Here is an 11,578-nt window from a genome sequence, read left to right as displayed (position 1 = left end):
ATTGGATTAATTCCAAGAAATGGGCCTCTTCTTCTGAAGTTCCGGGGAGGAGATCGATTGCGAGTTTAAGAGACGAGATTTCGCACTGGACTGGTAAGACTGCTTCCAGGCCATATACCAGTTGGAAGGGTGTGAACCCGGTTGCATTCCTTACCGATGTTCGGTAAGCCCACAAGGCTGAGTACAGGATTAGGTGCCACCTTCTTTTGTGAACTCCGATCATCCTTTGCAACATACGCTTTAGGACCTTGTTGATCGCTTCAACTTGTCCATTTGCTTGCGCATAATACGAAGTAGAGCTGTCGTGAGACAATCCTAGCTTGGCAGCTAATTCAAGCATCATGTGATTGCGAAAATGCGATCCATGATCCGTGACTATAGCCTGTGGTATGCCGAATCTGGCGACTACATGATTGAAAAAGAAAAGGGCAGCTGTTTCACCAGTGTTATCTAATGTAGGCATCGCCTTGGTCCATTTGGTAAAATAGTCAACTGCGAATATGATATACCCATGCCCCCTGGTCGAGGTGGGGTTACATGTCATGAAATCGATGCCCCATTTGGCGAACGGCCCAACAACAACTATTGGCTACAGAGGTGCGGGTGGTCTTCTGGTTTTGCTATCAAAAATTTGACAAGCATGGCAACTTCTGACTGCGGTTATGCAATCTTTGAACATTGTTGGCCAGAAGTATCCTGCTCGTAAGATTTTTTGTGCTGTAGCATATCCAGATTGATGCCCCCCACAACCTCCTGAATGACACTCATTCAGGGCTTTCTCGGCCTCCTCATGGGTGAGGCACCTTCTCAGAACTGTATCGATACCACGACGGTAAAGTGTATCACCGATGATCATGTAGTCTTTTGCTTGGTATCGTATACGTTTTTGTTCGGAGTGAGAGGTGTTAGGCCTAAACTTTTGGGTTTGGAGATAAATTATTATATCTCCATACCACTCATTGCTTGTAGATATCAGAAACAGATTCTCATCCACGATTGATTCTTCTGATGTTTCATCGTTGGACGACGATGGGAGATCACATAATAATTCTGCAAAAACTAGAGCTTTCTTTGATTTGGATTTTACAAATTCCAGATCAAACTCTTGAAGGATTGCTATCCATTTTGAATATTTTCCCCCCAGCAATTGTCGCGACAATATATAAGTCATGGGGTTGCAATCAGATAGAATGGTAGTTTTCCGAAAGAGGACATAGTGTCGAAATCTTTGTATCGCTTGAACAGCTGCAAGCGCTAGTTTTTCAACATAAGAATATTTACTTTCTGTGTCATTTAAGTTTTTACTTAAATAATATATAGGGTGTTCAATTCCATCGACTTCTTGAACTAAAACCATTGCGATGGTCGTATCAGCTGCAGCCAGATACAGGTTAAAATCTCTTTGATAATCGGGGGCTTACATTAATGATGCTTTCATTAAGGAATCTTTTAAAGCATCAAAGGAAGCTTGCGCAACCTGATCCCAGATAAAGGGTACCTCCTTTTTCAAAAGACGTGTATAACCTTTAGCAAGTTCGGCGTAATTTGGAATGAACCTCCTCAGAAAGTTTGCTTTCCCTTGGAGTTTCTGAATCTGAAGCAAATTTGAAGGTGGAGGCAAATTTATGATTGCCTGTACCTTGCACGGGTCGAGATGAATCCCATCCTTGGAGACTACAAAGCCAAGTAAACGACCAGAACTGACGCAAAATACACATTTGTGTGGATTGAGTCGTATCTTGTAGTGTCGGCAACGTAGAAATATCGCTCTTAAATGCTGCGGATGATCAGTCCGCTTTCGCGAATGAGCCGGAAGGTCGTCGAGGTATGGTTGAACGATGTTTTTGATGTCATGGAAGGCATAATTCATTGCCCTCTGACACGTCGCCCCTGCGTTCTTTAAACCGGGTAGATGAAACCAGCATGGAGAAGTTTTTCAACTTCTGCCTTAATGGCAGCGGCTTTCTTGGGCTGCACCTGCCTGAGCCGTTGTCGTACCGGTTTGACATCTGGATACATCTTAATTTCGTGTTCAACGATACTCGAGTCGATGCCTGGCATTTCACTATATGACCAAGCAAAGACATCTCTGAATTCGCGAAAAAGAGCGTTATATATTTCCAGTTTTGAAGGAGAACAACATTTGCCAACATATATATTCTCTACAACATCTGTTTTAGTCGAGATATTTATGGATATAGTCTCTTCAATGTTCGATAAGTTTCGCTCGGAATCCACCGTATTTACAGTATTTGAAAGGAATTCAAAAACTGAAGGATGATAAAGGTCATCTTGAGTATCTTCTTCATAATCCGGAAGAAGGGAACGATGGTGGCAATCATTCCATGGTGCCCCTTCAATCAACATTGATTGTACAATTCCTTCGTCAGTTCCATGCACTCGCGACCAAGGATCTGAAGGGGTACCATATTCTCTAGACCTATCTACCCAAACGCTTGATGAGCGTTGATTCGGGTTTGCCTCCCATTCTAGAAACATTGATTTCTATAATACTTCTATTGGGCTTGGGGGCAAAACCATTGAATGATCCATGTTGATATCGTTTTCTGAAATCTTTGTGGAAGATATCATATTGCAGGTTCCTACCGATGCTACTTCCGCCAGATTGATTGGAGGTGGAAGAGTGAAAGTTCCCATTAGTATAGGATCTTTTAGTAGGCCTACTCTGATATTCTGAAGCGAATGGGGGCTTCCATGGATCATGGGAATGCTTCCTGTAACTTGTGAGCCATTGGGGAGGAAGTTTTGTTGGTCGACGATTGTAATCCCCCCCTGAAAGGGAAATGCAATCTTTCTAAAATAGGTCGACACAACAGTTGCCATGGCATATATCCACGGTCTTCCTAGTAGGATGTTGTAATCAAGATTTCCATCGATGACTTCAACATCTATTTCTACTGTTTTTCCCCCTAGTTCAACCTTCAAGTTATTTAGGATACCATATGGGGTATATGTCCTTCCGTCGAATGCTTTTAATGTCGTCGAATATCACGACAAGGTTGGAGATCCTAAATTTTTCCAGCAACTCATCGACATAATACATGTAGATGCCCCCTCATGAATAATTGTTCGATGAACAGTTTTGTTGAGGGCTTTCACTTGAATAAGGAAAGCTTGTTGGGCTGGTAACTGAGGATCGTATCCTTTGTGGTAGAAGGATACAAGATTGGAATCCTTAGGATCAACCCCACCAATGGCTGATAACAAAGCCTGCCTTTGGGATGGGCAATTTTGTAGCACCTCAAGAGTCGACATAGCGGATGGCGATTGGGCCAAATCTTCCACTATGTTATAATGCTGCGCCGCTCTAGCGCGGGGATTAAACGTCGACTTGTGTACTACTCCCTTTGGCGGTTTTATTGTTAATTCAGGAATGATGGGTGGTACAACTTCTGTTGAAGTCGTTGTCGAACTACTTGGTTGATCTTTATCCTTGTCGTTCGACAGCTGCGGATTCCCGTAATATTTGTTCCTTGTCGAAATCAAAGCATCATTTTGCTGTTTCGAAATCGACAACATTAGCACTTGAGACGGGGAAGCATTTCCACTATCAACCAGATTTGTTCCTGGATTTGGAAACGGATCAGTTAACACAGCTGAGGTTTTTGAACTCTTAAAGAATCTTTTAAGCTCAGCTCTGTACGGACATTCTGCTGTTCGATGATCCTCATCACATATTTGACATGGATATTTCAGTTTCCTATTTCCAGGAGGGTTTGAAGAAGTTTTTTCAGGAGATGACTCACCCTGTTTCTTCTTCTTCCCTTTGCCTTGTTTCTTCTTGCTTCCTGGTTGTTTGGTTTCTTTGCCCTTATCTGTCGATACGGCATTTACTTCCGAAGCAAGAATTTCGTCTTTTGCATTTTGATCTGAAATCTTACGGGCTTTCTTGGACGTAGCCTTTGTCGATTTCACGTTTGTCATGCCAATCACACCATCGTCGGCATGAGAGTCATTGTTTGATTTAGGAGGAGGAGAAATTGAGAATTCCGGTCTAGGGGCGTCAGGTATTTTGTCGTAGAGCGTGCCAGACTGAGTATAGACCAAGTCCAGATATTGAGCACGAGCGATAACTTGCTCTTCCGTTACGACTCCCCCCTTCGCCACATCTTCCGTGATGGCAGGAAGTAATGACTTGATAAACCATTTAGCTAATAGCTGATCGGGAACGTACGTTTTTACCATCCTACGACGATGTCGCCACTCATGTATATGATCAGATATGTGAGTGGACGTTGTCTGTTTGAAGTTGGTTAGGATTTCCATTCCCGTTTCATACCTTATCGGTAATTGAAAATGGGTTGAAAAAGTCGTGGCTAAGGTGCTGAAATTGTCGAACGAAGCTCTAGGCAATTCAATATACCATTTTGCCGCTGGACCCGTTAACGTCCTCTGAAAGAGGCGAAGCCTTATCGAATCATCATTTAGTGTGTTTGATGAACACCATAGATGAAATGTCATCACGTGATTCGATGGATCTTCACCTGGATTTCCATTAAATTTAGGAATATCTGATGGAAGTTTATGAGGGATCGCTGGCCACCAAGGGGCGTAAGCAATTGGATCATTTGTTAACCGGTGTAAATCAGGTAACTCTAAAGTTGCCACGAATGGTAATTGTTGATTCAGGTTAGGTGAAGCATACCCAGGATATGATGGAATTGCCTGAGCAGTTGGCCTTTGCATACCAGCATAATGTAGTTGATGCTGGTATGACTGATATGGTTGGTGGACATGACCATTGTAAAGTGGTTGATTTTGACCGTTTTGAATGTACGGCTGTCCACTGTTCGCAAAGATCTGCTGCTCAGAACCTTGGTACACTTGTTGGAATTGTGGTTGCTGGTATTGCACCAGCCACGGTTGTGAAGCCATGTTCTGTTGCACTATACTAACCGTTGGACCAAGGTGTGGGGTAATTGTACCCGTTTGGACCTGTGTCGCCCCACCAGTCGGCGATTGTGGTTGAGTCACAGGGTCAAGGGGCTGTTGCATTACAACCTGAGAAATCTGAGGTTGACATACAACAGGCAGCGTTTGAACTTGTGACACTGTCACAATAGTTGGCGTAGTCGGGATGTTTGACATAGGTACACATTGTTGCATAGAATACACAACTCTTGGTTGTTGGGGTAGTATAGGTACCCAACCACTGGATGTAACTCCAGTATAACCTGAATACTGTTGTGAACTCCCGTATGGATATCCTCCCGGAGGGGGTAATGAAAGGGCATACTGCCCCCCATACGGTGGTAATCCGGAACTCAAGGGGATTGTCTGCCCTTGGGGACTGGATTGCCCAAATTGACCTCCAAATGGATCAATTTGGCGAGTCTCAACATAAGAGTTGCCGGATATTATTCCGGAGGAACAAACAGGAACGGACCATATTGTCGAAATAGCCCCTGGATGGACTCCTTCTAGCGGTTGTGAGCTAGTCGGGACAGATGGTACGCCGGCAAACATTGTCGGAGTGACGGCAGGGAGTTCTGCTGTCGCTGTGTCAGTCGACACAGTCCTAGATGTTGACGGTTGTTCAGACATTTTGAGTCTATCCAAAAGATTACCTAGCGATTCTACAGGAACTTCCACTGGTGGTAGACTAACTTCTGATGTTGAAGGAAATAGAGTGACCCCGACTCCAAAATGTGTTGGAGTACTTGCTTGCGGATCTTCTACAATTTCCTCTATCGCAATCAAACCAGGTGGAAGGGGAAGACCGTCAGGTCCGTAAAATATTTCTGGTGCCGAAGAAGGGGTTGAATCGACAGCGACAGATGTTTGAGGAGCAAGACTCTCCGAACCGGTTGCAGATGGAACTGGTTCAGTAATACAAGTGTTTGCTCTCAGACTAGGATCAGTATCACTGTCCCTCTGTGGCTGTTGAAGTTCTTCTGTAGAGGCAGGGTTTCCAGAAATGTTTAGAGTAACCGAAATCTCGGATGTTGCTGGAACACTTGTTCTAACTTTAATAGGATATTTGGAACCGGTTAAACGAGTTCGCTTTGTCCGTACTGTTTTCGATTCCGGAGACAAAGACGTTTGACTCGTAAGCCTCTGCGAACGACGGGGTTTCAATTGACTTTCTTCCACGATTGTGGATTACTCGATCAACCAAAATACAAAGAAGGGGAAATATGTTTCCGAATTAAATGAATTTTAGACGCTTTTAGACACAACTTGTTTTTTCAGTTTTTAAGAGTCGAGAAAAAACAAAAGATGACTCTAGTCTCCTTCGATTTTTAATGAGCCTGAAGTGACAAGTGCTCAGATGGACCTTTTTTGTTAAGGAGTCTGAAAAGGAACAAAAGGCACTGCTCTGGAGTTCTAGGCAGAGGGTGTGCCAAACCAATCGCAAAACCGCAGAATACTTTTTAGGGTACGGGCGGTCAATCTTCCCGAATGCTGTGTTCAGTGCATTGCGATCAGTAGGGCGGCCGACACGGCTTCCTATGGATAAAGGTTTTATGCCTATAGGGGTCTCCCAATATATACTCGACGGTACGTGGGAGCACAATCCGTACTGGCGCTTATCGTCTCTCAGGAGGAATCACCCAACCATCAGTGAGGCCGACAGTCACCAGGTTTTACGACGCCGGAACACGTCTCTAGCCTAGACCTCTATGTTGTGCGTTAAGTTACAAAGCGTTGTTAAGTTCATTCAATTTATTTTAGGTTGATATTTCTTAGAAGTTTACCTTTTTGGATCACCACGAGATGTAGATACAATTCCTAAATGCAGTCTAAAGATGATAAGCAAGCTTTTATCTCTTTTCAACAATGAAAATCCTAGCTACAAGGGGAAAAGAAAGACATAATCTTTTCTCAAAGAGCATAGAGCACACTGTAAATGCACTTTTCCTAAATCAAACCATACAAACTATCAATATGAAAATGCACAAATGCATGTATTTGTTTTCACTTTCTTAATATTGATGCCTAAAAAGAAAGCTGTTGTACAAATTTGAATTCGATTTCAAGTGAAAACACAAACAAGTTTCTTTTTGAAATCAAAAAGACGATTACGACACTTTATGATTTTGAAGTAAACACTTGTTTCGACACTAGAAATTCACAAATTCAAACCAAAAGACAAAAGTAAAAGCGCAATCAACTGTCAATAGCAAACAAATTTACTCCTAAGATCAAAACGACACTTACGACAGGTCTAGATCTAAGGGCGACAGTATGACTAGTTTACTTTTGTAATGGGAAACTACAAATGATGTAACAAATACACAAAAACAAATACAGTTTCTTTTATACAACTGAGGCAGAATTAAGGCAAAGAAAAGGGGTTTTCAGATAGGTACACACACTGATAACAGGCTGCAAAAATCAGAGATAAAACTGAACAAAATGAAGCAAAGAACCACAGCTGCACAGGGCAAAGGCTGATCAGCGCACCTGTTGCACAGAGAAACTGAATTGCAGTGCAAGTAGCCCTCTCGGGACCTGCGTTGAAATGCAGAACCTCTTCACAGAGCCTGCGCTGAAGCAGAAACGAGAATTGTCTCCGAGTTCTGGGTCACGGTTTGCAGTTTAATCTATGGTTTTTGGCCGTATAAGAGCTATCAGTAAGGTACAATTAGAGGGATGATTTAAAGGAGGACTAAGAGCTATCACAAAGGGCAGTTAGAGCATTTGTGGATCAGCTATTTAGATCATAAACAGGCCCAGTGAATGGACTAGAGTAGCAGATCTCTACTTTGCATTTGTAAATGGCAAATGCAGTTCGATTCGCCACTCCTAAGTTTATGAGAAGAACAACAATAGAAACACAAATAAACTAACTAGATACGTTCCCCAGCAGAGTCGCCAATTTGTTGTTGGGAAAAGTATCTATTCAGAATGCCCCTATCCCACTCTAAGGTGTGATAGTGCCTTAGCAACAAACAAGGAAAACTACTTGAGTATTCTTCTTTATGAAATGTAAATGAAGAGGAAGGATGTAACTAACCTGTGTCTTTCGCTAGTTTGTTGATCCAATCGCTCCTCTCTTCACTAGCTCCTAGCTCCCTGCTCCCTTACCGGCCCAGCTTCACCGAATTTCTGCAAGATCACAGAAGAGAGAAACTATACGAAGATATAGATTTACATTCATAAAAATCTTAGGATCAGATTAAGCTAAACATGCAAATATAACAAAACATCATTGATACACAGCATGTAGGAGAAACTCAAATAATTTTATTGATATGATAAGAAAGTCCAAGAGGAGATACAACCAAGTGAGTCCCGATCCAGCATCTACCTCCCAGCAAAGGAATCCCTTCCTCTCCTCCAACAAAGCATAAATCACCCAATGTACTAATCTCAATCTCAAACCAACAGAAATTCTCTGCAAAGTACAAAATTCCAGCCTCTGGATCTCTGGGATGAGGGATCCATATATAGATGTAAGCAGAGAGGATGAGTCAGCATATGTTTTGACTTGTGGCTTCTCTCTGTCAGTTCTTGCTTCCACTTGGAGCCTGAGAGCCTCTTACTCATCACTTGGTCGAATTCAGTGAGGCAAGTGTCACTGGAGAAGATTCTGGAAGCTTCCATTGTCTCTCCACCTCGTTGAATGACTCTGCCACTTGTCATTTCCCGCTCAGCGCACCTGGGTAGTGCATTTAGGTGCGTTGCAACGCACCTAGCTAGTGTATTGGGGTGCTTTGCAACGCAGGCAGCTAGTGGAGCTTCTGAATTGATCCTGATTTGACTAGTTTTGAGCAGTTCCTGGTGGAGAACTTCTGGGAGAAGTTGTCATTGGCTGACCTTGTTCCTTTAGGGGCAGGAACAACACTTTTAGGGACTTTGGATCCCTTGGATTATGGACATTTCATGCTTAGAGCTGTAAGGCACAAAAATGTCTATAACACTTGGGGTACATTTATGTATGCTAGAATGCCATTTGGGTTAACCAATGTTAGAGCCACTTTCTAGAGAGCTATGGACCTAACATTTGTAGGTAAAAGATCTGAATTTACTATCATTTATTTAGATGATTTAACTGTTTTCTCTGATTCTGATGAAAACAATTTAAAACACTTGAGCAAGGTTTTTGACAGGTGCAGGAAATTTGGCATATCCATCAGTCCAAAGAAATAATTATTTGTTGTAAAGGAAGGGAAAATACTAGGGCATATAATCTCCAAGGAGGGAGTTATAATTGACCCAAAAAGAGTTTCACCTATTCAGACCCAACCTCTACCAAGGAATTAGAAAGAGATACAAACCTTCCTTGGAAAGATTAATTTTCTCAGAAGGTTCTTCCCTAATTATGCTGATATAGTTAAGGATATAAATGATATGCTAAAGAAAAACAATGATGTGAAATGGATAGTTTCTGCTAGATATGCTTTTGACCAGATCAAAAAGACTATATCTGAGGCCCCCAAATTATCTAACACTAATTATTCTTCACCTTTTAGCATATTTTCTTTTGCATCTAAGACAACCTTAGTTGTTGTACTTTTACAAAAGAACACAAATGGTGATGACCAACCTATAGCCTTCTTTTCCAAAGTTATGAGGGATGCTGAACTTAGGTATGATATTATTGAAAAACAAGCTTATGCCTTAATTCAAGCCCTCAAAGCCTTTAGAACCTATGTCCTGCATTCACACATTACAACTTATGTCCCTAATCATGTTGTTAAAATTGTTTTGACCCAACCTGATACTGATGGAAGAAGAGGGAGATGGATTGCTAAAATCCTTGAATTTGACCTTGAAATTAAGACCACAAAGCTAGTAAAAGGCCAAGGCCTGGCAAAATTGTTAGTTGAGTCCAACTGCAAAGTATTGGGGATAAATTTGGTTTCTGAAATTTCATCTGGGGAGAATCCACAAGAACCTTCCTTAATATCTAAGGAGAATCCACAAGAACCTCTTTCTTCATATTAATCCATTCTTGTTCACATAGATCAGAAATATCTACTTTCTGATTAGTACTCTCATATTGTGCATTTTCTTAGGGATTTTCAATGTCCAACTGATCTTAATTTGAAGCAGTGCAAAGCCCTGAAACTTAAATTAGTAAAATACTGTGTTATCAATGCTAATCTATACTGGAAAGACCCTCTTAATATCCTTCTTCTTTGTTTAACTGTAAATGAAACAAAGGGGATTATAGATCAGTTTCATGCCAGGTTTTGTGGTGGACACTATGCCTAGAGAGAAACAACCTACAAAATTTTAAAAGTAGGTTTCTACTGGCCCACACTTTTTAAAGAAGTTGGAGAAAGAGTAAGAAGTTGCATACCATGTCAATTATTTGTAACAAAATAGAAACTGTCAGCACTTCCTTTGGTTCCAGTATTGGTTCATGCTTCTTTTCCACAATGGGGGTTGGAATTTATAGGGGAAATTCATCCACAATCAAGTAATCAACACAGATGGATTTTAACCGCTACAGACTATTTTACCAAGTGGGTAGAAGCCATACCTATTAAAAATGCAACTGATATTGTTGTGATTAAATTTCTTGAAGAAAACATCCTATCAATATTTGGATGTCCTCAACAAATTGTTACAGATAATGCAGTAGCTTTCAGCAATGTTAAAATGATTGGGTTATGTCAAAAGTATTCAATCCTATTACACCATTCTACACCATACTATCCACAGGGTAATGGTCTAGTAGAGTCTTCCAACAAGTGCTTAGTCAAGGTCATTAAGAAGACTCTTGAAGACCATAAAATGAGTTGGGATATCCATCTAATCCATGCAATTTGGGAAAATAGAGTTTCTCCTAAGAGATCAATAGGCAAGTCTCCTTTCCAATTAGTTTATGGCAAGGAAGCAATTTTTCCTACTCATTTAGCTTTACCTGTTATGAGATTCCTTCAGGAATCCTATGAAGAAAAAGATGATTTCTCAAGAAGGATTAATCAAATTATTGAGTTGAATGAATACAGGGATGAAATTTAGTACAAGCTAAGGAAATACCAAAATAAGATGAAATAATTGTTTGATAGAAAGGCTAGAGAAAGAAATTTCAAGAAAGGTGACCTAGTGCTTAGATGGGATACTAGGAGAGAAGATAAAGGCAAGGATGCAAAATTTGACAACCTTTGGTTTGGTCCATTTAGAATTGTAGAAGTCAAAGGAAACAATACATTCATCCTACAAAATTTGGAAGGAGAGTATTCCTCATTGCCAGTCAATGGGAAATACTTGAAACATTACATTCAATATTAATTTTTTATCCATTCGTTCATCATCTGTAAATATCCAGAGATTTTATTTTATTTTTGAAAAATTTAAAACTGAGTATTATTTCAGCAAAGACTCCATAGCTCGTGGAGAGGCACTTAGACCTGCTTGTTCTCTGCATCCCACAGGGAGAAGCAGTCCCTAGCTAGAGCCGATGTTGTAACATTATTTGTTTTTGATAAGTTAGTATATTAGCGAAAAATAATTTTAAAATGTTAAGTTAGGATATGGTTGCAAAAGAAAGAAAAGTTAAAATGTTAGGCCAATTTAATGTTTTATAGGAATCCATATCAATAAAATGATAGGTGTTAGCTACCCTAAAAAAATAAGGCAAAAGAAAAATAAAATGTTA

The sequence above is a fragment of the Pinus tabuliformis genome, chromosome 2_1 (genome assembly GCF_031772625.1).
Source record: "Pinus tabuliformis cultivar Carrire ecotype Pingquan chromosome 2_1, CPIR1, whole genome shotgun sequence".
In the NCBI taxonomy this organism is placed as follows: domain Eukaryota; kingdom Viridiplantae; phylum Streptophyta; class Pinopsida; order Pinales; family Pinaceae; genus Pinus; species Pinus tabuliformis.
The sequence above is the reverse complement of the archived record's forward strand: the minus strand, read 5'-3'. Positions refer to the sequence as shown.